The following is a 25,503-nucleotide window of genomic DNA, read 5'->3' as shown; positions in this document are numbered from 1 at the left end:
TACTTTTCAGGCTGAATAGAAGAGGGAATATCAGAGACTGTAGCCTTGCTGTTTTCATTAAACTTTCACTGAGGCCAGTTAACTGTGGTGGAACAACAGTTGTGATCCTGTGTTCTCACCGAGATTGTTATCAAAATTAGCAAAAGTAGTAAAGTTAAAAGAGAGAATGCTGCGAACAAAGCCAGGCCCCAGCTCCTGGAATTTTCTTCCAAGTGTTTTCAGAGTGCCTGTTTGTGTGCTTAACTGCAATTCATCTTTCATTCTCCCCTGTTGCTTATGGACTCCAGTCCTCAGTAGGATGCTAGATTCCTTGGCAAAGAGATGCAGGCTCTGTCGGTACCATTCTTCAAACTTCACTGATCATTAACTCATCTGCAAAATTCCTTCCAGATATCTTACTGCTTCCCCAGTGCTGCTCCAATACATCAGTGTACCTCCAGACTGTCTTAAAGATTTTGGTTCTGGGGAAAAAAACAGGACTCCACAGCACTCACTGAGCACCAGGCTTTTCAGGGAGCCTGTGTTGATTCAGGGAATGCTCCCAAGGAAACAACATGCTGTACCTTGCCCACTGATAAGCAGGAGCAAGCCATTCAGCAGGGAACTGCATGGTCCCACTTCCCAAGAAATGTAATCCCTCTAAGTCAACAAGGCAGGCAGGGCACCGATAATTTTCTCAGAACAGAGCAGACATTATTACAGGTCTGGTAGTGAGCAAGCAGAAGTTGACACTTTGTGTCTTCATTACTACAGAAAAATTTTCACAAACAGAGCTGTCTGAACTCTCTCCAACTGTTTGGGCAAGTCCAGAGGAGTGTCTTTCTGATCAGGTCTCCTGTAGTCTGCAGAAAGATGATGGAGTTCAAGGGCTGTGCTGTTGCAATTCTTTGTCCACCGTCTAAATCACATCTAAAGCCTTGCCTTAGGACAGGCAAGTACTTCCCTAACAGGAATCAAAGCAGGATGTGATGCAGCAAAAGCAAGGAGCAAATGATGGGGTTTGCACCGAGTACAGGGAAGAGACACACTAAACCATGAAGAGTAATGAAGAGATCTCGCCATACTTTCTCTCCAGAGATTTTTCCCATGCTACAAAAACACTGGGTAAAGTCCTGAGCTAAGCAGATTTCTTTCACTGAATGCACAAAACCCGTGCTGTCCCAAGACTCGCAGAGACCGACATCCATTAGAGGGCAGCAGGTATCTAACACATGCATTGATGGATCCCTTTCCGATACAAGATGTCCCAGCCTGCAGAACTCACTAGGCAAAACAAGACAAAAAGTATTTACTTTTTAAAAAATCTCCTTAAAGAAGCACTGTCAGCCAAGCACCTTGCCACAGGCAGTACAGCCACATGCCATCCTATGCCAGGAATAAAAGTGTTGTAATGTCTCATCCTGAATGAGCCATCCACCATCCTACCCAGCTATTATCCTGGAGATATAAGAAAGAATTGCATTTCTGGCAAACATCCTGACTTAACAGCTGAATGGAAGTCTGGAGAGAAATATTCATCCCATGAGCTGCCCTCAGCTTCCAGCAATGAAAACAGAAAGGGGTGGAGGGGGAAAGCCCCGAAATGAAAGCCCCAAAATAGCTGAGCTGGGATACTTGTGACTTGAGCTGGGATATTTGTGACTCTGACATTATTTATTTAGCAAGGAGCAATAAAAGCTGACCCTGCCACATAGATACTATCCCCATTGCTTTATGTCACCTGGTCCTCAGGTGAGTGGCCTGGCCACTGAAGTCGGTCTGTGCTCAGAAGACTCTACAAGCAGAGCATCCCGAGAGCAAGCAGCATCATCTGCCTGGGGAGGAGAGGCAGGGCTCTGCCCCTTGCTGAGCGCTCTTCAGCAGGAGGCACAGTTTCACTGGCAGCTCCTCTCCATCTCACTGATCCAAAGGTGAAGCCTCTCAGCAAGCAGACGACGTAGAGTGGAAATAAAACTGGCCTGGCAAGCCACAGCCACTCAACTCCCATCACTGAGAGCAACTCGCTCATCTGCTCACATTGCCAGCACCGAGGCAGCAAGGTCTAAAGCCCAAGTCAGAGACTTGAAGCACAACATGATGCCAGTGATTTCAAGTGACAGACACACCCAGAGAACTCTTTGGCTGTGAACTAACTCCAGCAGCCAGCCGCACAGGCACAAAATGTCTGCAGGCCCCTGGGGAGGCCCCGAGCTCCTGCAGCACCGCCCTGGGGAGCCGACCGCACTCCTGTGCCCCAGCCCCACAGCCAGCAGCCAGCCAGGAACTGCTCCTTACATACCCCGGGATTACCCTGGGTGTAACAGGAGAAACTTCTCCCCTGGCCACGAAACAAAATGGGTGCCCGGTCTCCGTGGTGTTCCTTGCTTTCCAGGCAGGCACACTGAGACTGCTGTGGCTGCTGTAAGCCGCGGGCTGGTGAGAGCCCTGCGGAGAGATCAGGACAGCCCTGCCAGAAGGGCTAGCGAGGCTCATGAGGGACGGCCCACAACAGCTGCGCCAGCCCCAGGCTTCTCCCGGCAGGCAGGCAGGGCAGGGCTGTGGGGAGATGGAGATGGGCCCTGCTGCCACGTTGTTTGGGCCAGAGCTGATGGCTCTGGGGGCTGACGTGGGGTCCCGGCTGTGAGGGAGCCCTGGTCAGCCAGGCAGGAGCTCAGGGCTGGCGCTGCCCTCAGCGTCCGAGTGGAGCTTTGGAGCTGCTGGGCCTCCTGCCCAGCACGGCACGGAACAGGCTTGGGCAGACATCTCCTGCGGGACCTGGCAAGCCCATGGCTGCTGTGCCCAGTCTGCTTGCACAGGCAGTGACAGCCATGCACCCTTCCCACGAGCTGCCCGAGGCCGCTGCCCTCAGCCTGCCAGCAGCAATGCCTGACATCGACCTCACTTCCCATCTCAGTTTCTGCGTGCCAGGTTTATGATGGCCATTTGCTTTTGTGTCAGCATTGTCCTTTAACTGAAATAACTCCTCTTCCTCCTTAGCATTAACCTCCAGGATGTATTTATAGAGAGCGATCATATCCCTCTCTCAGCCTTTGTGGTGCAGGACTAAATAAGCCAAGCTTTTTCAGTCTACTTTTATAACCTCAGCTCTCCAACACCCTAATCCTCCCACTGCCTTTCTTTGCACCTGTTCCAGCATGAATCAATCTTTTTGAACATGAATGACCATAACTGCCCCTCATTGTGCACATGGCATGTCACATTGCTTTCTACAACAGAATTAGTATTTCCCTCTCTTGAGCACCAGAGCTCTGCATCAGGCAGCTGGAGACTTTGCCTGCTTTCCTTTCTCATGGATGCAGAGTCGTCCTGAATAACAGACTAAATTCTGAGAATACCACAATATGCTGGGGCAAAATACCACTGGGTAACAATGGTACAGAAAAGCATATAATATAAACCCAGGAGCATCATATTTTAACAACTAGAAAAAAAGTATTTTGGAGGAATGCTGTGGACAAGAGTTTTTATAAGTTCAGGAGGTGGAAAAATCCAAAACTCTTTTTCTGTGACAATCTCACACTTGAAAAACCTATCAAGATTAATATGGAACAAAACATTGTGAAAGGGCTGTGTGGAACAGGACTGTCATAAAAACCATTCACAGGTGGTAAAATTATCCTTATCCTTACTTGGTTAGAAGAACTAACCAAGTAAAATGTGTCCAATATAGAGCAAGTGATGGCCTCTGTCCCACATGTTTTTTGCAGCATCTCTGACTGTCTGTATTACTGTTCCTGTGTGGCTGCTGTGCTCCTTTATCTTCCAGCATCCCCTTTGACACCCATGTCAATCAATCCCAGTATTTCTGTCTTTAATCCTTCTACACTCTGACTGGTGAGAGGAGACATTTTGATCTCTATGTATGGATTCTGAAAATTCATTACTTAGAGCAACTCCAGGGCTTTTCTGTACTCCAGTCTCCTATTGTGACTAGCTAGGGATCCCAGTCAAAGCCCAGATACAACATACTGGAACCCCTATCACATCTGACCACTCAGCTCTGTTCCTTTCTAAGCCTCCCAAACACCAGATGCCTGTACTGATAAAGGAGGATGACCGTTCCATGTGCTTTCAGCTGCTGTCTTTATGCCATCCATCAGGATGTTTTCAAAGTCATGCAACACATGGACTCTGTTCTCCAGCAGTGCTGGGGAGGAAATAGGGCAAGGGAACTTCTGCCCAGCCTTCTGGACACCTCCCCACACCAGGAAATGGTCTTTAGTGCCATCAAAAGCATTTAAAGGTAAAGCGAAAAGCCACAAATCTTCAGGCTCTTCAATTGAGTAATCAACCCTTGTGTTTCACTTCTCCTATTGGTTTTCTGTGCTAGATGGGCCTCCTCCGTTTACAGAAGGTGACCCCAGGGAGAGGGCACTGACCTCCCGAGGGGAAGCTGGTGTCCTGCCGTGTGGCCATCCGTACCCAACGCTCTGCTGCTGGGCACTAGGGGCCACTCTCCGAGCTGCTGAGCACAGCCAGCAGCTGTGTCTTGTCACTGTCCTCCCCTCCCACCCCTGCCTTCTGCCCTGCTCACTGGAGCTTAGCTGGGAATTGGAGGGGAGAGCTAAGAAGGGAGGCAGAAGCAACTGGCAGACGTGAGGAGCCGGACTGGTACTGGCTGGGAGCGATGGGAGGGAGGAAAGGAGGTGATATGAGCCTGGGAGAGGAATAAGAAAAACATGCTGCTGCAAGTCCTTCCCCCATGGAGTCTGAAGAGAAGAAAGCTGATTGCTGACAGAGAAGATTGGGAAGCCCTCCCTTGCTCGTGCCAGCCCATCCCTACAAAAAGCTGCCACTTGGGTCCTGCCCTGAGACTTGGTGTCAGAGCACACTTGGACCAGAGCGTGGGAATAGAGGGACCTCCAGCTTGCTTGAAACAGATGGGGCATAAGCTTCATGCACCAAGGATTCCTCTTCCCCCAGATTCCAGCTGGAGGTAGCATCCCTTGGGCCTTGCATTGACCCACAGCTTCTTCAGTGAGGGGGGGGGACCTGTAAGGCAGATAAGGGCAGAAGAAGAGGAGGTGCTGGGGGAGGCAGAGAGCAAGTGAGGCCAAGATGGACCCTTGCCTCTGGAGAATCCCAGCAGACAGTTCTGAGATGCTCTCCCCTTAATATAGCACCATCTGCCCAGCTATTTTCTCCTCTGGCTCGCTCACAGGGATCTCCACATTGCAATCAGTGTGTCTGGCATACTTGAGCTAGCTGCAGCCCAGCGAGGTCAGGCAGAGAGCAATCGCAGCAGGGGCACAGCAGCCAGCCCTTCAGCCTTCTCACAAAGGCAGCCAGTTCTCCAGGTCCCTGAACTGGTTTTTGCTGAAGGCCATGCTGCTCCCTCTCCCCTGCTTTGACCTGTACTGACTAGATCAGCCAGCATGTGCTGCCTTGCAACGATTTCAGAGCAGCCTGGTCCCTGGGGAGCATGGCTGCATGCAGCAGGGGCTGGTATGCTGGATGAAGAATGAGAAGAGGTACATTTGGGCACTGGTCTGAGAAACAGTTTGGCAGGTATCATGATTTTGTCATAAGTCACGTTATTCCATATTTTTTGATCACACCTCAGAAACAAGAGCTTCATTCTTCAACACAAACCTGACTTTGCATAAGCAGCCAGTAGGAATACCACTTTTGTACTTGCTGCTTATTTGCTTCTCTGAGCCTTGCAATTAGGAAGGTAAATTCATTTTTCTCTGGTTCAGGATGGTGGTAGAAAGAATTTTAAGAGACAAGACATTTGTTCTCAAAGGATGTTCTTGCCTACATGTTTTTTCATCTTTTTTGTGTTTTTTATCTATACAGGCTTTGTGGTTTTTGATGCAGAACCAGGGCTTCAGGTGATTCCATTTTTCACAAAGTTTGGGTTGCCATGAAAATAATAATTACAATCATTTATATGGCCAAGCAAAAGCCTTATTTTTTCTTTTCCCTGAAAAGGGTGTGACACAGGGACAGACTGGGCAAAGTTTGCAAAACATTTTATACTGTATGCTGATTGCTCCATCTTTTAAACCAAGTTCAGGCTCCAGAGAAGAGAGGGAATTTGCTGGGGAAGATCCAACAAGGACCAGTGACTCGCCCGGCACAGTAGACTCCTGTGCTTTCCCTGCAAAGATAGCACGATGTCCATCTACATACTCTGAAACCAAAGCCAATGATAAATTTCCTCCCCTATGAAGCAATACTACAGCACAAATCAAGATTAATTGACATCCTCGTGCCTTCCACAGCTGCACAAATGGTTGGTACAGCACAAGTGGGGCCTGTTCGCTAATCGTGAAGTATCTAAGTGCAGACCTTGGATTACTGTGGTCTATAGTAATATATCACTTTCCATAAAAAGAAAAGAACATTGTGCTCTCTTTCCCAACACTCTTTCACCCCAGCTCATCAGTTGCCCAGCAATCACTCTCCTCTCCCAACACTTGCATAGCAGACAGCGTGGCTTTTAATCCTGGAGAAGTTCTGTTGTGCTAAACTAAAGCAAAAGGAGCAGGGAGAAGCAGCTGGGTGCAGGGGGAGGAGTTTTTTTTGACAAGAGCAAAAAGAATGCAGTACTAGGGGAGTTTCCAGGTTAACAGAAGTCTAAAGGCCACTCTGTCTTTCCTAATGGCTCCAAAGTGCTTAACTGCCACAGGGAGAGAGAGAATATCTGATGGAGGGAGCAGGCTCCTCTCTCTTCAGACAAGCTCCATCTCACTGCACACTCAAAGTTGCTGTTGAGTTGTGCTCTGTTTCAGTTGCAGGAGCCTTCTAAGGCACATATGTTATGTTCTCTGTTGTGAAACCTGTCATTTCGCAAACTGGCTGAAGTTTTCAGTCATTTTGCAGAATGCCAGGAGATGGTAGGTATGCACATGAAATCCTCACCCTCTGGCTACTACTAACTCCCTAACTCAAAGAGAGATGCAAAACTATTCTTATGTTCATTTCTACAACCAGGCAATCTTTTGTAATTACTTTTAAAGCAAGTCAGCAACACCCATCCCCTGACAAAGCTAACTAGTGTTTTCACAACTGAGCATTGTAACATCAGCATTATATTTCAGTCTTGCCAGTAACATTTGCCTCTGATTCCCAGTGCTCTGGGCCACCACAACTCCATCACCCAAGCCCACCACAACTCCATCACCCTCAACCGAATATTGATCAACTATCTGAGTTCAATAATAAGTTTCTTTGCATCAACCAAAGGAAGATAAAGAAATGGTCACAGGTAGAATTTTAAGTGGCCCAGCACTATATGCTATGGGAAATATATCAGTTCCCAGATCCAAAATGGTGACACCACTGTCTCAGTACACATTCTGCAGAGGAAGATCAGGGTCATATGCAAAAAGTCAGTCAACAATGAACACCATTAGGAAAAACAACATGCTGGATGTATAAATGGGAGAAAAACCCTTGGGACGAGTGAAGTAATCCATCCATCCATCCATCCAGGACTATTCAGGCTGGATCTGGACTGCTCTCTGGTTTTGGGAGACAATTCTTCAACACCAGCCAACTGGAAAAAGTCCAGAAGAGAGGTGTGAGATAGACAAGAAGCCTAGAAAGCATGATCAGTGACAAAGGACCAGAAGAACTGTGTCTGTCTGAGAGCATCCCAGTCAATACAAATTGCATGCAAGCACAGCTGCCCACAGACTAACCTGTTTCTGATAGCTGTAATAACTGTAGTGCACCAGGGTGCCCAGGATGCCAATTTTAGCAAAGCACTGCAACAGCAGTGCCAGGCAGCTTGCAAATGACTCCAACTTTCAATCACTTGGCATGTTGATGGAGAAGTGAAATAAGGCAGTGAGGTAAAATGTCTGCAATTCCTATTCCAAAAAGACTAAACTTTTAGTCATCTTGTGAATAAAACATGTTGCAAAATAAAAAAAACCTGAAGTCATTCCATGAAATTATTTTGCAGGATGAGTAACTCACATATGAAAATATTTTTTAAAATTATTCTAACCAATTGGGCCACACTGTCATAATACCTGAACAGCGTGTAGTCTCAAGGCCCTACACAGACTACCAAGGGCTGCTCACTTCTTTTGAAAAAGGGCAGAAGGCTCCAAAAATGGTTTACATTATTTGACCACAGAAACCACAGGAGTCTTTGGCTGAATCAGGATCCAAATCAAGATCTTAGAAGTCCAAGGCCATAGCCCTGTCTGTGCATTCCCCATTTTTCATGCTGTTTTTGTTCTTGGTCACCCATTAGTACAATTAGAGCTATAATTATATATCGCCTAGCACAGCAAACTACCTGAATCCTATGGTAAGTAACACAGCTTATTCACCCAAACCTAGTTTTGATATTGCAGGGAAAATCAGTTTCAGAATCCAGGCGTGTGGCTGAAATCACCTCCTAACCTAGGCCCTGTAAGGCTGAAGTCACCCCCCACCCCATACACTCTGCATCAGATCAGGGAAAGCCTTTCTCTTCTGTTAACAGATAGGCAGAAACTGAGCATGGAAATATCAATATCAATAAAAAATACCAGTTATCACAATCCTTGTTGTACAGGACAGAGAAGGTCTGGCTGCTTTCTGTTAAAATCCTTGTTTGGCTGAAGGCCTGTGTGTACACAACTTTCATTTCCTCTCCTCCATCTTTGTGTTCACCCAAACTCACAGTTCCCTGGAAGAGGGCTGCCTGGCACTCCTTGTAGTTGATTTATGATTACCACAAGCAGCTTTTCCTATACAAAAAGGATAGGACTGGAGTCAGACTTTTCCTAGCAGCTCTCCTCTGGTGCCAGCTGGACCCTCTGACCAGAACTGCTTCTCCATGGCTGCTGGCACTGCACTGCAGTGCAGTGGTACCCAGGTGTGGTGCATAAGGTGTCAGGGAGGTGTAGTGGCACAGTGCAGTGCCAGCAGCCATGGAGCTGCAGTGGCACAGTGCAGCAAGAGCTGCAAAACCTTGCAGAAAACTGGAAAGTCAGGTGACTGCCCTGGCAGCAAGTCCTCACCCCAGTGCTGTGCAGCCCTGGCTGTGCTGGCAGGTGAGCCTGTTCTGGGGAGGATGAAGTTAACTCCGCTCCCTCAGCACAGCCTGCGGCATAGATTAATTGCAGTGCAAACGCATCCCAAATTTCTAAGCCTGCTGGTCAGCCTCAGGACTCGGCACTGATGCATCCCCAGAGAAATCTGAAAAAATAACTGATTCCATAAAAGTAGCCTATCAGTGTTGACTTCTCAAAGGCTTTTTCCTCCAGTTTCCTCCATTTGCTGACAAATACGAGGACTCTTCCCCCTCAGCTATTGCAATGGTCTTGTGCAGTCAGGATGTTCGGCTGCTGAGGCAGAGGTGTGGATTTATAGCACTGGCTTTTGCATAGTATAACGCTGAGCCTCAGGGATCAAGGGTTATGACATTTTTATGGCTTTTCTTCTCCTCCCTCATATGAATATGAAGCAACTGTAAGGAAAAACATCTGGTTTCACTTTTCTTTTCTCCACCACTGTTCCCATCTGACAAAACCTTAAAAACTTGCCAGTGTTCTAGCAAGCTGTGTGTGCCAGCAGCCTGCAAGGAGCCAAGGATTTTTTGGTGTCATCACAAGCAAGAGTACATTGGTCTGGAAGTACTGGCTCCATCATTGCTAGAAGGCAAGACTACCCAGATATTGTCCCACTGGCAGATGCACTGGCAGCCCTCCTCCTTTGCTAGAGCAGGCTGAAGGGTTGCTAAAAGACTGTCCCTCCATCTTGATCTCATTACAGGCAGCATCTCCAGGGAGAAATGTGGGCCACTGTGGAGAACACTGTGAGAGGAGCCAACCCCTGCTGAGGGCAGGGAAAATGAGATGCAAGACGTTCTGCCTCACCTCAGAGTCTTCAGAGGGATTCTTCTGGGGTAGAAAAACAGTCTTGCTCTGTTTCTGAGCAGTGGCATGCTGAGAAAGGCTTGTGCCTGGCTCTGTGCTCAGGGCTAGTCTGCACCAGAAAAGAAAGATGAGCCCAAAAATCCCAGAAGCTCCTAGGTCCAGGTGGGACCCACACTGTCAGTCAGGAGGATAAGAACAAAATACTACAAACTCTGAGGCCAGTCTGGCAAAGGTGGTCAATATCTAGCCAATAGCCTGTTTCCACAGCTGGACATTAAGAAATAAAATCAGTTCCCTCATGTTATCTTATTTATCCAAAGAAAGAAAAAATTAAACTGTTTCCAGGAATCTGAAAGCATTTCTTCTTTATCTACAGGAAAGGAAGGCATCTCTGCAATAGGCAGTGTTGTAGCTCTGGGGAACCTCCAGAAATAATCTCTTCTCAGGATGTGCCATCTTCGAACCCCCAGAGGAAACCAAGTGGACTGTTTGGACACATTTTACAAAAGAGGGGCGACTGCTGAGTGCTGGCCCCAGGGACATGATGCTGAGCACTACTGCCTTGGAGGCCATGAGATGTGAAGGTGCTTCACAGGGATGAAGTCGCAGGACTCTGTGGCAAATAGGGTCATATGTTAGGCATCCTAAGAGTGAAGCACCCAAATAAACAATACTGGCCTCCAAGAAAGGTCTCTGAGGGACAGGAACCAAAAGTGCTCATGGCAAAGGATATTGAACTTGAAGGCACACAAAGAAAATGTTCTGTGCTGTGGGCTGCAAGACAAGACCCACGGTATTGTTTTCCAGTTTCTTTCTCTCTTTTTGACTGTCCTTCTTGACTATGCCAATAAAAAAAACACCACTCCCTCCTCTTATTCTTTTTCTTTGTTTACTTAACTTCTTTTCCTCGTAGCAACTGCATAAAGTTGAAGCCATCTGATATTTTCAAGTAACCAAGACCATTATTCACTGAAGGCACTGGCCTGGATCCTAATTGCTGCTGGTTTCATACTCAACACAAGCCTTGCAAACAGCTGTAAATATCTCTATACAGTACTCCTCTCATGTCAAGCTGACCCTGATTCTTACAAGTCCCCTGGGATGCAAATAGAAGTACTGCCAGAGAAAATAGGTGTGCTAGGTACACTTTGGAAGGACAAACAGCAGCAAAAGAGGAGACATTGTAGAAATACCATTTTACACCCTTTTCCAAGGCATGCAAAGGGGAAGCAGGTGAAAGGATTTGGTGGTGACTGGTATTTGCAGGCCACGTGATGGGATGAAGAGGCCTTACATCTGTGTGAAACTAGGACAATGAGGACTTTCTGGATCATATCCCAGCACCCAGAGGATGTTTGAGAAGGAAGCTGGAGCATCCCCTTCCCACTTACTCTTCCAAGCCTTTGTTCCAGGCAAGCTATTATTCTGGCATTACCCAATTTCTTCATCTTCTTTCCCTCCATTCACACAAAAGGCCTGTGTTTCATGTGAACCTTTGTTTAAGGTTAAAGAGCATCATAACTGCCAGGTAGCAACATTGCATTACACGGGTGACAAGGTCAGGGTAAAACCCCTGCTAAGGAAGAGGAGAAGTCTGTGCTTTGCACCTCTCCTTGCCAGAGTCACAGAAAGGAGAAAAGGACAGGACAGCAAAGCATGTGACAAAGTGCAAAATATGGTACTTTTGGTTAGGTTTTAGTCTGCTTCACTCTTCATTCCAGAGGAATGCCAAAAAGTAAATTAAAAAATCACAGTGCAATTATTTCACTACAAAAAAAAGTCACTGAAGTATCTTTTGGGTTTCTTTTCCTTTCAAAATACAGTTCAGCTCAGAGATGGGGGTGGGAGGAACATCCAGTATTTTAGCTCCCCAAGAGTTAGGCACTCCCTCACCTTTTATTGCCCCTATTCCTCACATCCTGCCCATCCCCTGTGTGATTTTATGCTGCCGTTCTGCTCTCTTTCCCATTTATCACATGGTACCTCCCTTTTCCACTCATTTCCTCCTCTTCTCTGATCCACTCATGCATTCCAGCTTCCCTCACTCATCCCAAAGTTTGTTGGAACATCAGTCCTCTGATGCCTTCAGCCCTTCATCCCACATGGCTGGCTGGCTGCATCCTGCAAAGGGGCTCCCCTCCTGAAAGCAGGGCTGCAGGGGGCTAAATCCTCTGCTTCTCATGGCCAAGCAAGTTCCACCACAAAGAGCAGAAACTGTGAGGAGAAAACTGGGGGAGGCAAAGAAGGCACAGTGTGAAAGTCCACAGCTACATACCAGGAGATGGAAATCAGTACAGCTGGTACTGTGTGTTCAGCTCGCAGCCAAAGTCCTTTCTCTCAAGGTTGTGCTGACAGACTACAAAAACAAGGGCTGAAAGCGCAGCATGAAAGTGAGCGATGGGGAACTTGCCCCAGCAGAAAGAATCCGTGAAGAGGAAGGTTTAACATGTTTGTTTGAATGTCAAGCCCTTGTCAGGAGATTGTCAGGAGGGGCCATGAAAGGTGTTCATCTGATGCACACCTAGTACTTCTTGGTCCACATGTGTATTTCTCCCAGCCTTTCCACCTAAGTGCTCTCCTTAAGACTCAGCCTTTCAGAGTGACATTTAAGAAGGACACACAGACCATCCCCCATCTGCTCCAAGACATGAGATATGCTGCAAATGAAGACATGTGGCAAGCAAATTTTTACCAGGAACAAATATTTGCCATCGTTCTGGATGGCTGCTATGCCACACTACATTCTTCCTGGCACACTAGAGTGGACAAATATTCTCGGAAAAGTAAGTAGATTTCTGCCATCAGAAAGGGCTGACAAACACTTCAGGCCACTGCACCCTGGGTCTTCATTTCTTGTCAAGCCGGGGGCCTATGCACACAGCTGGTTTCTCTTAAGTCCTGGCGAGATGAAAGAGCCAGAGGGTCAGGTAAATACTAATTGTTAGAAAGATGTGGACACCCAGCACAGTGAAAACTGCACTAAGGGTTGCAGATACATGCCCTGTGCTAACCAGCCACCTCTTAAGATCTCTCAAGATTTCTACTGCCATTTCGTTTATTCTCTTGCTCAAGTGCCACGTCTACCTGGCAAACGAATTCCCTCTACTCCCTTATGCCAAGTTTCACTCCAGCATGTCAAAACCACTGCCCTACACTGCAGCATTCCTTTCCAAGTGAACTATTCCCCCCCTCCCTCCCACAGGTCCTGCTGATGGCAGCTCGAGGTTGTATAACTGCACGCTCCCTCCTCGATAATAGCGAGAACCAGGATTTCCTGGTATGTCAGAAATGGTTTTGCCACTCCTGCCTGTGTGAAAGGGGTGGGACAGGAGGCGAAGCAGCCATCGTGTATTACAGCTCTGGGTCGTGTCTGTGCACCTTGACATCCCGCCAGGCTATAATAAGAGAGACCTGCAGGGAGCAACATATGTCAAAGTTGGTAATTTTCCTTCCTGCCTTCACTCCTCGAAACTGCCTCTACTGGATCAACGCCCTCCCAGTTCCTTCTTTGGACAGCCAACGAAGCATGCACACTGCAGGAGCAGCTGCCAGCTCTGCTGGAAAATGTACAGACCAAAAGATCACCTGTGAGCGCACAGTCTTGGCGTGAGCTGTTCTGCACGTCTGCAGCTCAACAATGCTGCTGTGGCTTTGGGAGGCAACAGCAGCCGACCGCAGCGCCGGCCGGCCACTCACAATCCACAGCCAGAGGCGCCTCTGAAAACATGCTCCCTGCAGCAGGGAGACCTTGCAGAAGCCTCACAAACCTCCCCTCATTTTTAAGCTGAACCAGGTTAATAATCCTCTTCCTCTCCCTCCCCCAGGAATTTTTTAGCTTCCCTGGACAGCCACGGTGTCAGTGCACATCTGGAAAGGGCATAGCTGGACCATTTGCAGCTGGATTGGAGCCAGATGCAGCAAAGATTTGAAAGGTCCCTTGCACTATCTTCTTTCATTTTTCCTTAGTGCTTAGTGACACCAAGACCGCTGGTGACTTCAAGTGGTGCCTACTCATGCTCCCTGCCAGGCCAGGCATTCGGCTGAGATGCAGCCCTGGCACTGGGCAGCCAGGCTTGGAGAACCAAGTGGTTTGTGGGGCCCACAAAGCTGGCCTCCCTCCCAAGAAGAATCACTAAAATGTGCACAAAAAAAATCCAAGTTTGCAGAGGTTTTGATAACTTGTATAGTAGCCAGGTTTTTAACTGCTTTTATGGACATAATTCTGACGCTGCATTGTTTGACGCTGTCCCATCCCTCATCAGGGCCAATCTGGCTTAAGGTTCTTTCTGAAGAAAAATTGTAAACTCACCTGACCAGTGATCTTTGAGCTCCCAGAATTGCCAAAGTAGTTCTGCTTTGCCTTTCCTCTTTTCTCCTGACTCCCTTCCCCCCAGCTACTTCACAGATGCATGTGGCCCACTTCACACTTTCTAAACCCCTACCTGAATATGGAATTTGCAAGCTGTTTATTTTTGTGACGTTTGTTTCAGGGAAAATGGGAGCATCAGTGTCATCACATTACCAAGCTCACCACATTTTCTGCATTGAATGCAGGCAGGCTGGCAGCACTCCTTGACACTGGGGCACTCCTTTGACAGGAAAGACCATGTACTCACACCAACTAATTCAGCTGATTTATTTTTAAATGCTGTAATAAGCCAGGAAACAAGTGAATGGAGAAGTGCAAACCCTCTGAGATCTAGAAGGCTCTCAGAGCTGCTTTATGGCTCTGCCTGCCTCTCAGTTGTCTCTGCCAGTGATTCAGAAAACCCTGTTTAATCAGATCCAGCTCCTGCCATCTGTTAAGTGAGACACTATAGGGACTGAGTATTGTAACAAAATGCATATCAGAATTTCCCTTAATTTAGCATACTTTGTGCAACATGTCCCATTGCCCTTATTCACAGCAATCACAGAGAGGCTTTAAGGCTCCTTTTCTCTTTGGGGTGTAATGACTCACTGCAGTGGGTGAGCAGACCACACCGACCCTCTGCATCCCCCCAGCTCTGAGTCACAGGCTGGGATTAGAGGGACATTTTAGGATTACGGACAAGCACTCTCCCAGAGATATCCTTCTTTTCTGCCTTTGCCAGTTCCTTGCTTAACAGAGGCTGTGTAGGCTTTCTGATGTGGCAGAAAGGATGGAAATTCAGGGAATTCCCGGACAGCTTGTGGTTGTATAGCCGGGTGTCTGATCAAAGGTACATATCGATCAGCTTGGTCAGTGACACCCAGCACACATAAAAATGGGGTCGCATAAGTCCATCCATCCTCGTGCCAGGAAGTCTCTTAACAGTGAAACAAAAGAGTGTATTGGCAGTTGGCAGAGATGGGTGTTTTGCAGGACACCTGGCACTTCTGAATGGCCCCTCCAGGTGGCATTGGAGCAGGGCCTTCATTTTACACACCTTTGAGATGATGTGCTTTGTGCTTTTTCAAGCAGTCACATGTCCCTTGTGGTGGGACAGCAACCTTATTTCTTGAAGACAACCCAGGAAGATGCCATGGGAGCAGAGCTGATTATCTCCTCCTGGTAAGGTAGTTTAGCTTGCCTCTCACAAAACCCCTGGCTAGGCATTACCTGGCATTTTGGAAGAACATCTGCAGTGGCTGGAGGGGATGCATATCCCACTGTGCTTGGGAAACACCTTCCCACATGCTTCAGTGTGTCACTCAGGCTACTGCTGCTGAAACACCTGACCTGGTTTTACAGGTATGGATACAGACACGAACATCAACGTTTAGAGAGTGACTCAGAGAGTCAGGGACCTTAATGAAATGCATTAAAGAAAAAAAAAAAAGGAAGAAAATGAAAGAGGGAGAGCTGACATCAAAGTGAGCAATAGTGGACACAGGAATTGATGGATTTCACACTCGGTCGATTGTTGCAATTAATTACATAGAAGGAGCTGTGACAGTGTGTACCAAACTGCTCCCCACACACAGCTGGGAAAACTCCACAGTTAGTGAGGCCAAGGGAATCAGATGTTGCAGAGGATCCAGTTGCACCATGTATTTCCACATCTTGCTCAAGCTCCCCAGGTAAATGTCTGGATTTGGTTTCTGCGGTACCACACCATGTGCCCAAATTCGTCAGGACGGGCGTGTTTATGCCTGCTACCAGCCTGCTGGGTTTGCCTCCCCGCGGGGGAAGCAGGGAGGAAGCAGAGAAATTGTCGGGTTTGCATTTCACAACCGCCTGCATAATCCAGGTTGCTGTGCACATCCCGTGGCTCAGCCTTTCAAGCCCAGTGTGATGGGAAGCGGGAGGGAGTGTTTACACAGCCCGCTGGCCGCTCTGCAGTCGCTATAGCAACCCCAAGGGTCAGTTTATAGTAGGAGAGGAAGTTCACTTTTGGGGAGTTCAGCTTTCCAACACCAGCATCAAGCATGGCTGAAAAACAAAAGGCCAGGCAGTGGGAGGAAACACATTTAAAGGAGCTTCCTATGTGCAAAACCACCCGAGCTTTCTCAGTCACGGGGAGATGCTGCATTCCTTTCCTCTTGGTCAAAGGCACACTGGCATCCGGCTGAGCCAGAGGGGTACCTCCCCTCTCCCGCAGATGCCTCTGTGAGTTTGGGAGCAGGGCAGCTGTGGAGGAGTGCATGTGGTGCCCCACTTTCAGAAACCCCCTGTGCTGGCAGCCCCAGGCAGAGAGCCGCAGCACTGATGCCCCAAGTATACTCACTGCCGGCTCTGGCTCTGCAGAGGCTGCTGGTAGACCTTCACAGTGTCTCCCATGGCAGGAAGAAATAACAGGCACTGTCCTTTCTAGCCTGGATGTAAACCAGCAAATGTCGGTGCATGCAGACTTGGGGTTCTTTGAATTTACCATGCTGAGAGTTAGTCTGTGTCAGTGCTGCCAGTGGCACTGTGATTAAATCTGAAAAAAATGACAGTCATCTCTGAGGTGATGCCTAGGGAAACACCCTCTTTCCAAACACTGCCATTTACCCCAGAAAGTTTTCTTGACCTATACAGCTCCTTGCTCGATTGTACCTCATTACCAAAATGGCCTGAATACTGACCAAGAGCTAAAAGAGCATCTGTCAGCCACTGTTAAAACAGTGGGACAGTGTCAGAGTGCAGCCACCCTGAGGAACTGTGTTTTCTCAGGGAAAGAGGTAATAAACACAGCATCCCCTCAGCCGCAAGGGAAAACAGCCTGCAGCCTGAGTCCCTCTCTCTCCCAGCTTGATCTAAATTCCCATCTAAGTTCCCATTGCTTGATCTAAAGCAGCAGAAGAGAAAGAGTTCATTGCAGCATGGGGGGCAGGGGGCTACTTTAAAGAAAGGTCCACCCCTAGCTGAAGAAATCCAACACTAGATGGGAGAACAGGCCACAAATTTGCTGAGCTCCCAGCTGAGCTGCCCACTGTGCATCACACTCCAGTGTTTTAGAGCAGGGTTTCAGTTTACCTACCATGCATGCTATCCCTCTGTGGTGGATATAAGGTTATAAAAGGATCCCTGCACTCAGCAGCTGCTGGAGAAGGAGCCCTGAGTAGTCTTGTGCTTGGTCAACAACTGGGTACATGCAATGGGTACTCCTGTGCCTGGTCTGGGCTGCAATGTGGAACATAGAGAGAGGAAAGCCTGGTGAATCCCAGGGGGGTGAACTGACTGCAGAGTGTCAGAGCGAGCATTCCAAGGCCTGCTTTCCCTTCTAACATGACAATTTACATCAGTGAAGTATCATTCCAATAAAGCTCCTTCTGTCCATGAAGATCTGTCCACCAGTACTTGGCTGCTGGCTGACTGGGAGATAAACAAGATAATGGCAATGTTAATGGCTGTGCTGGAGCCTACTGTGCAGGCAGAGCTTGGGGCAGCTTACATAGCTGTTTCCCAAAGAATGGAGCTCAACAAAGAGGCAGTAAGCCATTGTTCAGGGGAAGAGAAAGGGGTAAAGTGAAGATATGGGAAGGAGAGACTGCACAAGTCTGTGTGTAGGAAGATTGGGAATTGTGATACATTATTCCAGAGAAAATATGCAGAAAGACACAGCATCATGGAGAAACACAGGTTCCAAGGAGATGAGAGGAGAGAGTTACACCACGAGGCACTGTACAGGAGAAGGAAGGACCACATGGATGAGAAGGAATGACCCATAGCTGAGGCCTTCAAAACCAAAGTGAAAAAAAGAGAGAAAAGATGATGAAAATGAGTGTGGGTGCTGCAGGAATGGAATGGCAATAGATGAGAAAGGTGGCTGAGTGAGGGGAAGGAATTCATCTGGCTATACAAAGATGTCAGATCCACTTGAGAAACAGATGTATTGAAGATGCAACTCATCCCAAAGCACACGTCAAGTACATCATACATCTACTTCTCTCTGAAAATGGGGAGCTACAGTAATGATTCCAGAAGACATCTACCTCAAGCAGGTCAGATTTCAATGACAGAAACCTTCATGTCTAATAATCTGCTCTTCAGTGACAAGCGAAAGGGCAGAGCTTTGGGATAAGGGCTGTGAGTGTGTGTGTGTTGTGTGTGTGTGTGTGTGTGTGTGTGTGTGTGTGTGTGTGTGTGTGTGTGTGTGTGTTTGAAGGTGATCTCCTGGGAGATTTTCCCCAGGGCTGGGTGTTACCCCAGGAAACATGAGTAGGTTTCAATGCTTCTTCACTGCTGAAGTCCTCAGCAGAGAGGATTTTCTCAAGGAACTCCACAGGTGGGTTTCACTTTTGCTGGCAACACCCATCTTGCACATTTAACCGCACAGGCTTTGCGTGGGGGATGTATATAAGGCCAGCAAGCAACAATTTGTCCAGGAGCAATGAGCCAGCCTGCAGGACAAACCGCAAGAGATGATGGAACAGCTTGTGCACTGGCATGGCCCCTCACCCTGCCAGAGGCTATGGCACAGCAAGGATGCCCACAGGATTAGACCTCTGGGTGTCCACAGCTAGCAAGCTCTGGCATCTTTCAAATAGGCTGCAGTTCAGGCCCTAGCTTGGGAAGCCCTTTCTCCATTGCCCTCTCCTTCCTGCCCAGCATGTGGATGAGTCAAAGCAACTTCTGATGTCTCACGGTCACCCAAGACCCACACAGCCTGCTGCTAGCCCTGGTTACAGGACAGACCTGCCTGATCTCCTTACAGTAATTAACAACAGCCCTTTGGATGGTTTAATGTCACCAGGAGTCTTTCTGCAAGCTCAGCTCACATCCTAGAACAGTGCTTCCCACTCCTTTTTCCATGTCAGTGAGCAAAAAGTGTTCAGCCCTCCGCCCTGGGTTCTATCCTGCAGTACACCCAGCTCCCTGCATCTGCCTCTCTGTACAGCCCACACACAGCACCTGGGGACACTGCAATATCAGCTGAACTGGGCCACAGAGGATGGAAAAAGCAGGAGGGCACCCAGGTGACTGAGACACCAGCAGCATGCACAATAACGGCTCAAAACCTTGGCATGGCTCTTGGGAAATATTACTTGTGGGCAGGGGGGACAGGGAGGTGGAGGAAGTGTTGTCCGCATTCTTTTATTCATACTGTATGAAGAAAAATACCCTGAAACAATGCAGCTGGGATTGGCAGCAGTTGTGAGTCACTTGCCATAGAGGCAGAGGTCTGTGTGAAGCCTCAAGCAGGGCAGGAATTTAATCCAGCTCCCCAGATGCTGCATAAAGGTGTAAAAATGTGAGCTTTGGTACTGGCTCACCATCTGCTTCAAGGTACATGTAACAACACAGTAAATACCATTTGCATGTATTTGCAGATTTACTGGTCAGATAAGTGGTAAGGATGGTATGAAGAAGGACTGCTTAAAAACAAGTAAGGTTAAAAAGAGGAGTCTTCATCTTTGTTGCTACCACTACTTTGTATGGAAATAATGCTTACATTCATTAGACTGCAAGTGGTCATCACAGAGGGTAAAAATAATTAGGGAGGAAATAAGAGGAAGGATGTTATTTAACACTGTAAGTGTTTCTGTATCCTCACCTGTGCCTGGATATTGCCACTGCATGCATCTCAAAGGGAGTTTATTCAAAGAGAAAGAAAAAATTAGTGAGAGAGAAGACAAAAATTGTATTGAAAGAGATTGAAAAGTCAAGTGGAAAAATCTTGTACCCCATAAAATCCTCTGGCTTGTTAGAAAATGTTTATCCCCCTGAAGTCTAAAGGAAATTAAAACTTCCAGCTCCACAAAAAAGACTGGGAGAATATTTCTATTTTCCCACTCTCATCACTTCTGCCCCAGGGACAACCTCACCATTTAAAACTGATTTTCTAACCCTGCAGTGGTAACCTCCCCCAAAGTACACACGTCTTGCAATCAGCCTCGAAGCACAGCGGGACAAAGAAGCCACTTCAGTCCTCCCACATTGCTGTCCCCCTCATTCTCCACTGAAGACAAAAGCCTGAGGGAGTTACTTCTGTTTTCTCTGAGATGCTGGTCCTGCGGGGACAATCACGTCAACTTTCCACAAACATCTCAAGGCTAAGACAGCTTTTAGAAAGGGGATCAGGCATCGACAACACACGTGAATGAGTGACCTGACCTTTTGAAAGGATCAGGTCACCAGCAGGTCACCAGCATCGCAGTGGGAGGTGACATAGGTGAATCCTTGTGAAAGTGCAGCATCCTCAGCATCTTCAGCTTACTCTAAAAGGCAGAGCTTCAAAATGAGTCATGTTGTCTCCAAGCTGGAGATGGGGAAAGTCATGTTTTAATGTCTTTGATGCAGGAGCCCAGACAGCAGGTCATGATGAAGACTGGTACTTGGCTTTTTTCTTAACACACGGTCAAGGGAAATGAAGTCATACACCAGGAGAGAGATTTATCTACACTAATAACTGCAATAATTCCTGCTCACTTTTGTCTTCTTTTGCAAAAATACCCTGCATACAGAAAGGCTTCCTTATGCAGTATGTCTGAGAGATCCTACAATTTCAAAATGCTTTTCTCTTCATCTAGCCAAATCCTCAGAGAGGACATTTTTTGTTCCATCTTTTATATCACACTGAGGGCTCTAACTGCTGCCTGGCTCCTCCTGCCCCTTGAAGCTGTCACATTTCCACTTAGAAGAATAGCAGTGAGGCTCATCTCAGGCACATCTCTTATGGCTGAAGTGCTCTAGAGCAGAGGAGATGCTTTAACTTTTGCTTCTTTTTGCAGCTTCCTCCTTATGCTTGGCTTAGCCTGTTTTCAAAATAGGCAAGACCACTTCCCTTCCTGTATGGGGACAGTGCACCTTTCTCACTCTCATCTGGCTGGCATGCTGTAGGTATACAGAGGTGACCAGCTCTCTCCAGGAAAGAGGTTTAACAATCATAAGATGTCCCTGTGGAAGATGCACCACTTTTCAAGCATGTCAATATTCATACAAGGCAGGAAAACTCTTACTAAAAGAGAAAAAAATCACTACAGTTTTGTTCATTCTTCTTGAGGGTGTCCCTTCAACAGCACTCAACAGCTAATGGGATAATCGACCGCTATCCTCATGTCACTAATTCAAATGCTAATAGCTCTCAGTGCATGAGAGGTTATTCAGCCATCCAGCACCCAAGGTACACTTTGCATGAGGAGGATGAAGGGATTAAAGTCCCTTCTTTGATTCTAGAAACATTGAAAATAAATGCTTTCAGATTAATTTGGAGAGGAGATGATGTTCAAGACAGTGTATTTGGTTTGCATGGCAAGGTTTTTGTAGTGGGGTGCTCTAAGGGTGGCCTCTGTAAGAAGCTGCCAGAAGTTTCCCCCATGTCCAATGGAGCCATTGCCAGCCAGACCTAAGATGGACCTGAAGCTGGCCAAAGCTGAGCCCATCAGTGATGGTAGTAGCACCTATGAGATAATTTGTTTAAGGAGAAAAAGTTATCACACAAGAGCAACTGCAGCTGGAGAGAGGAGTGAGAATATGTGAGAGAAACAGCCCTGCAGACACCAAAGGTCAGGGAAGGAGAAGGGGGAGGAGGTGCTCCAGGTGCCAGAGCAGAGATTCCCCTGCAGCCCATGGTGCAGCCCATAGTGAGGGCAGGCTGTGCCTCTGCAGCCCATGGAGGTCCACAGTGGAGCAGACATTTGCTCCATGCCGGAGCAGGTGGAGGACAGGAGACTGTGACCCCATGGGAAGCACATGCTGCAGCAGGCTCCTGGCAGGACCTGTGGCCCTGTGGAGAGAGGAGCCCACCCTGGAGCAGGTTTGCTGCCAGGACTTGTGACCCTATGGGAGACCCACACTGGAGCAGGCTGTTCCTGAAGGATTGCACTCTGTGGAAGGGACCCACGGTGGGGAAATTCATAAAGAATTGCAGCCTGTGGGAAGGACCCACCTTTCAGAAATTCATGGAGTAATGTTTTCAATGGGAGAGACCCCTGGCTAGACCAGAAAAAGAATGTGAGGAGTCCCCTCCCTGAGGAGGAAGGAGCAGCAGAGACAACATGTGATGAACTGACTGCAGCCCCAGTTCCCTGTCCCCTCTGTACTGTAGCCCCAGTTCCCCATCACATCCCTGTGCCCTCTGGGGAACAGGTAGAGAATTTGGGAGTGAAGTTGAGTCCAGGAAGAATGGAGGAGTGGGGGAAAGGTGTTTTCAATATTTAGTTTTATTTCTCATTATCATACTCTGATTTGATTAATAATAAATTAAAATTAAACTAATTCCCTCAAGTTGAGTCTGTTTTGCCTATGACTGTAATTGTTGAGTGATCTCTACCTGACCTTATCTCAGTTAAGGAGCCTTTTTTCTCTCCTGCCCAGATGAGGAGAGGAGTGATAGAGCAGGTTGGGTGGGGACCTTGCATCCAGACAGGGTCAAAGACAAGAAAACTAGGCAGGGAGGAGGCCAGCAGGAAGGATTTGCATGTTTTGATGCCACAGAGAGACTCCAACCCCAGTGCTGAAAGACCCTGTGCCCAACCCAGCCTGGGTGCCAGCTGACTGAGCCAGGGCTCAGTTTGATCTCAGAAAAGCACTGCTTGTGCAGTGGGAGTGCACAGCAAGCACAGGTCATCATTCTGTTGTCATGGCTAAACTGCTGTCCCAGCAGTGTAATATTGGCTACCCACACAGAAACAGAGGCACTTCTTCCCAAGGCTCGGGGTCATTGGCACATCTCTGCTCCTGGCCAGGTAATGCCGGGCTCAGCAACCCTCCAGCCATGCCGTGCAAAGTGCCAAGCTGTCAGTGCCCTGTGGGGTGGTGTTCCTTGCCTCTGTGACAGGAAAAAGGCTGCAAAAGGCAGCAGCAAAACCTTCAAAATCAACACCACTTTTATGGAGCAAACCTTGTAACTTGATCCTTTCAACTTTTGTGTGTATGCATGTGTGTGTGTGTGTGTGTGTGTGTGTGTGTACAAAAGGCAGTTCAGTGCATTAATTTATATTTCACACATGCAATTCCCCAAAAATCTCCTGGTGTCTACAAAAGTGTGTATTTTCTTTTACATGGAAATAACCACAGATTGTATAATCACACTGTTAAACAGGTCTGTTAAAACCATTACTATCAGTGGTGTCTACACAAAAGCAGAGCTGGAGTTAAGAGTAGAACTATTCTGTTATGAAACTGCTGGTAATACATGATCCATGGGAGGTGGGCCATCAGTGTTTGTCCTTCTGCACAGCATTGTGGTGATGACAAAGGAAAGAAACAATGGTGACTTTGACTTCTACTGTAGGGACTGTTTGATGTGCCTTACCTGTCCCTTCTGTTCTTCAAGGAGCGTACCCAGATGCCTGGTGTCTTCTGTCTTGAAAGTGGCAAGTAGGAAGAGACAAGGAGAATTAACAGATAAATATAATACCCTCAAGGGGGATATATAGAGGGTGAGGAGGGTAAATGGCTGGAAAAAAAGGATAGATCTTCCACAGTTCTCAGCAATGCTCCCCCAAAACACTTGTCACCACATTCTCCAAAGGGATCAATAATCTATGAATATGCACTTTTATCTGTTGAAAAAACTATTTTGATGTGAAACCAATGATGTGTTCCTTAAGTCCACGGAGGATGCTTTACGGAATTTTACTGACCAATGCACTTTCTCAGCCTCATTATTCATCCTTAACTTTCTTCTTAATTCTGAAATTATCTTGTATTCAGTTCTACTGGCTTGATATCTCCAGTCTACTCCATTATTCCTATATGTTATTCCTAATGCTAGTTCCTCAGCATCTTCTCTGAAGAGTTACTTATACACCAGAAACATTGCTCTCACTTCATGTTCCAAAAAAAAAAGTTTATATATCTGTTGCCATGGCAGTGGTATGGGTTCCAACCAACCATTTTTGCCACACTGACTTCAAAATGGTAACCAAGTTTGAAACTCTCTGGTTTCCTCCGAGGAAACACAGAACCAGTGCAGTCAGCCCAATAATGAGTGCTGGAACACATCTGCTCTTGTGGGCTTGCGAGTGACCACCAGGCAACCATGACTGGTTCCCTCCACGGACCGCAGGGCTGACCCAGTTTCTCCTCAGAGCTGTCATGGCAACCTCCACGGTCGTGTTTGTCACTTTGCATGGAGAAACCTTCATTTTCTGGCTGTGGCAAAGCAAGAACTCAATGCCAGTGGCAGTGCAAAGTGGGAGAGCAGCTCAGCCCTTCAGCCCAGGTCCTGATGCTGAACAAAACCCATGTCATGTGGTAGCAAAGAAGTTGGATACAGAAGGAAAAGCAACCTGTATCTTACCCTTTTCCATTCTGGTGCCGCTCTGTTCCTCATCAGGAAGCACATTCAGGCTGGTTTGGTAAAGAAATGAGGCACATGGAGCGATTCCATGTGTGCATACCATGAGGCAGAGCCTCCCCCTCTTCATTTGCAGTTCTCCCTGAACTCAGGGTCATTGCACACACAGACCTAACTCAGCAAAGGTTTAATATCCTCAGATCCACAAAATTCATGGGCAGAGTCCAAACAGGGAAGAGTGATCATGACTCCACACAGAGGAAGGCAACAGTGAGAGCTCAGTCTGTACTGGAGAGTTTGCATGAGCATGGCACAGGTCGACCGACACCTGCCTGGGCTGCTCTCAGGACCTCTGGTTTTGCATTTACCCATTCCCAGCCATTCATTACTCTGAGAGAGCTGCCCACAGCAACAAAGAAATGTCAGCACTTTATACTAAAACCCTTGCCAGTGAAAGTGGAGAGAAAAATGTTCTGAACCATGGGGCAGAAACCCAAAAATCCCTCCTGTGTGGTGGGGAGAAGGAAAAAGAAAAAAAAAATTTAAATTAAAAAAAAAAAAAAAAAAAGAAGAAGAACTAGAGAAAAAAAAAAGGAGGAAAATGCCTGGGAGGTTTGATTTATAAAGGGAAATGAGCTGTAAGATAATGTGCTTGGACTGGCCAAGCTGAGGCGGGTGCGAGAAAAGTGGGTGACAGCCAGCAAGCACCAGAAAGAGCCCAAGCAGTGGAGAGGGAAAAGCACAGCCTGCTCAGAGGGAGTGAGACGCACAGAAAGTGCATGCTAAGTAGGAGTGCCAGGATGACATTTTAAAAGGGGAAAATTTAGGCTGAGTGTCAGGAAAAGCTTCCTGACAGTGAGATGCATGCACTGGAGCCATCCCGCGGGAGAAGCCCTGGAAGCTTCATCACTTGGCTTGCAAGAGCTGAGCTGGAGGAAAGCTGCAAGTCCTGGAAAGGCCTTGCAGAAATCCAGAGCTTGCAGAAAGTCAAGAGCAAGGCTTGCTTTAATTATGGGAGGCCTGGCTTAGAGGTGAACTCCACAGCCATG

This window comes from Poecile atricapillus, chromosome 2 (assembly GCF_030490865.1).
Source record: "Poecile atricapillus isolate bPoeAtr1 chromosome 2, bPoeAtr1.hap1, whole genome shotgun sequence".
Taxonomy (NCBI): Eukaryota; Metazoa; Chordata; class Aves; order Passeriformes; family Paridae; genus Poecile; species Poecile atricapillus.
The sequence above is the reverse complement of the archived record's forward strand: the minus strand, read 5'-3'. Positions refer to the sequence as shown.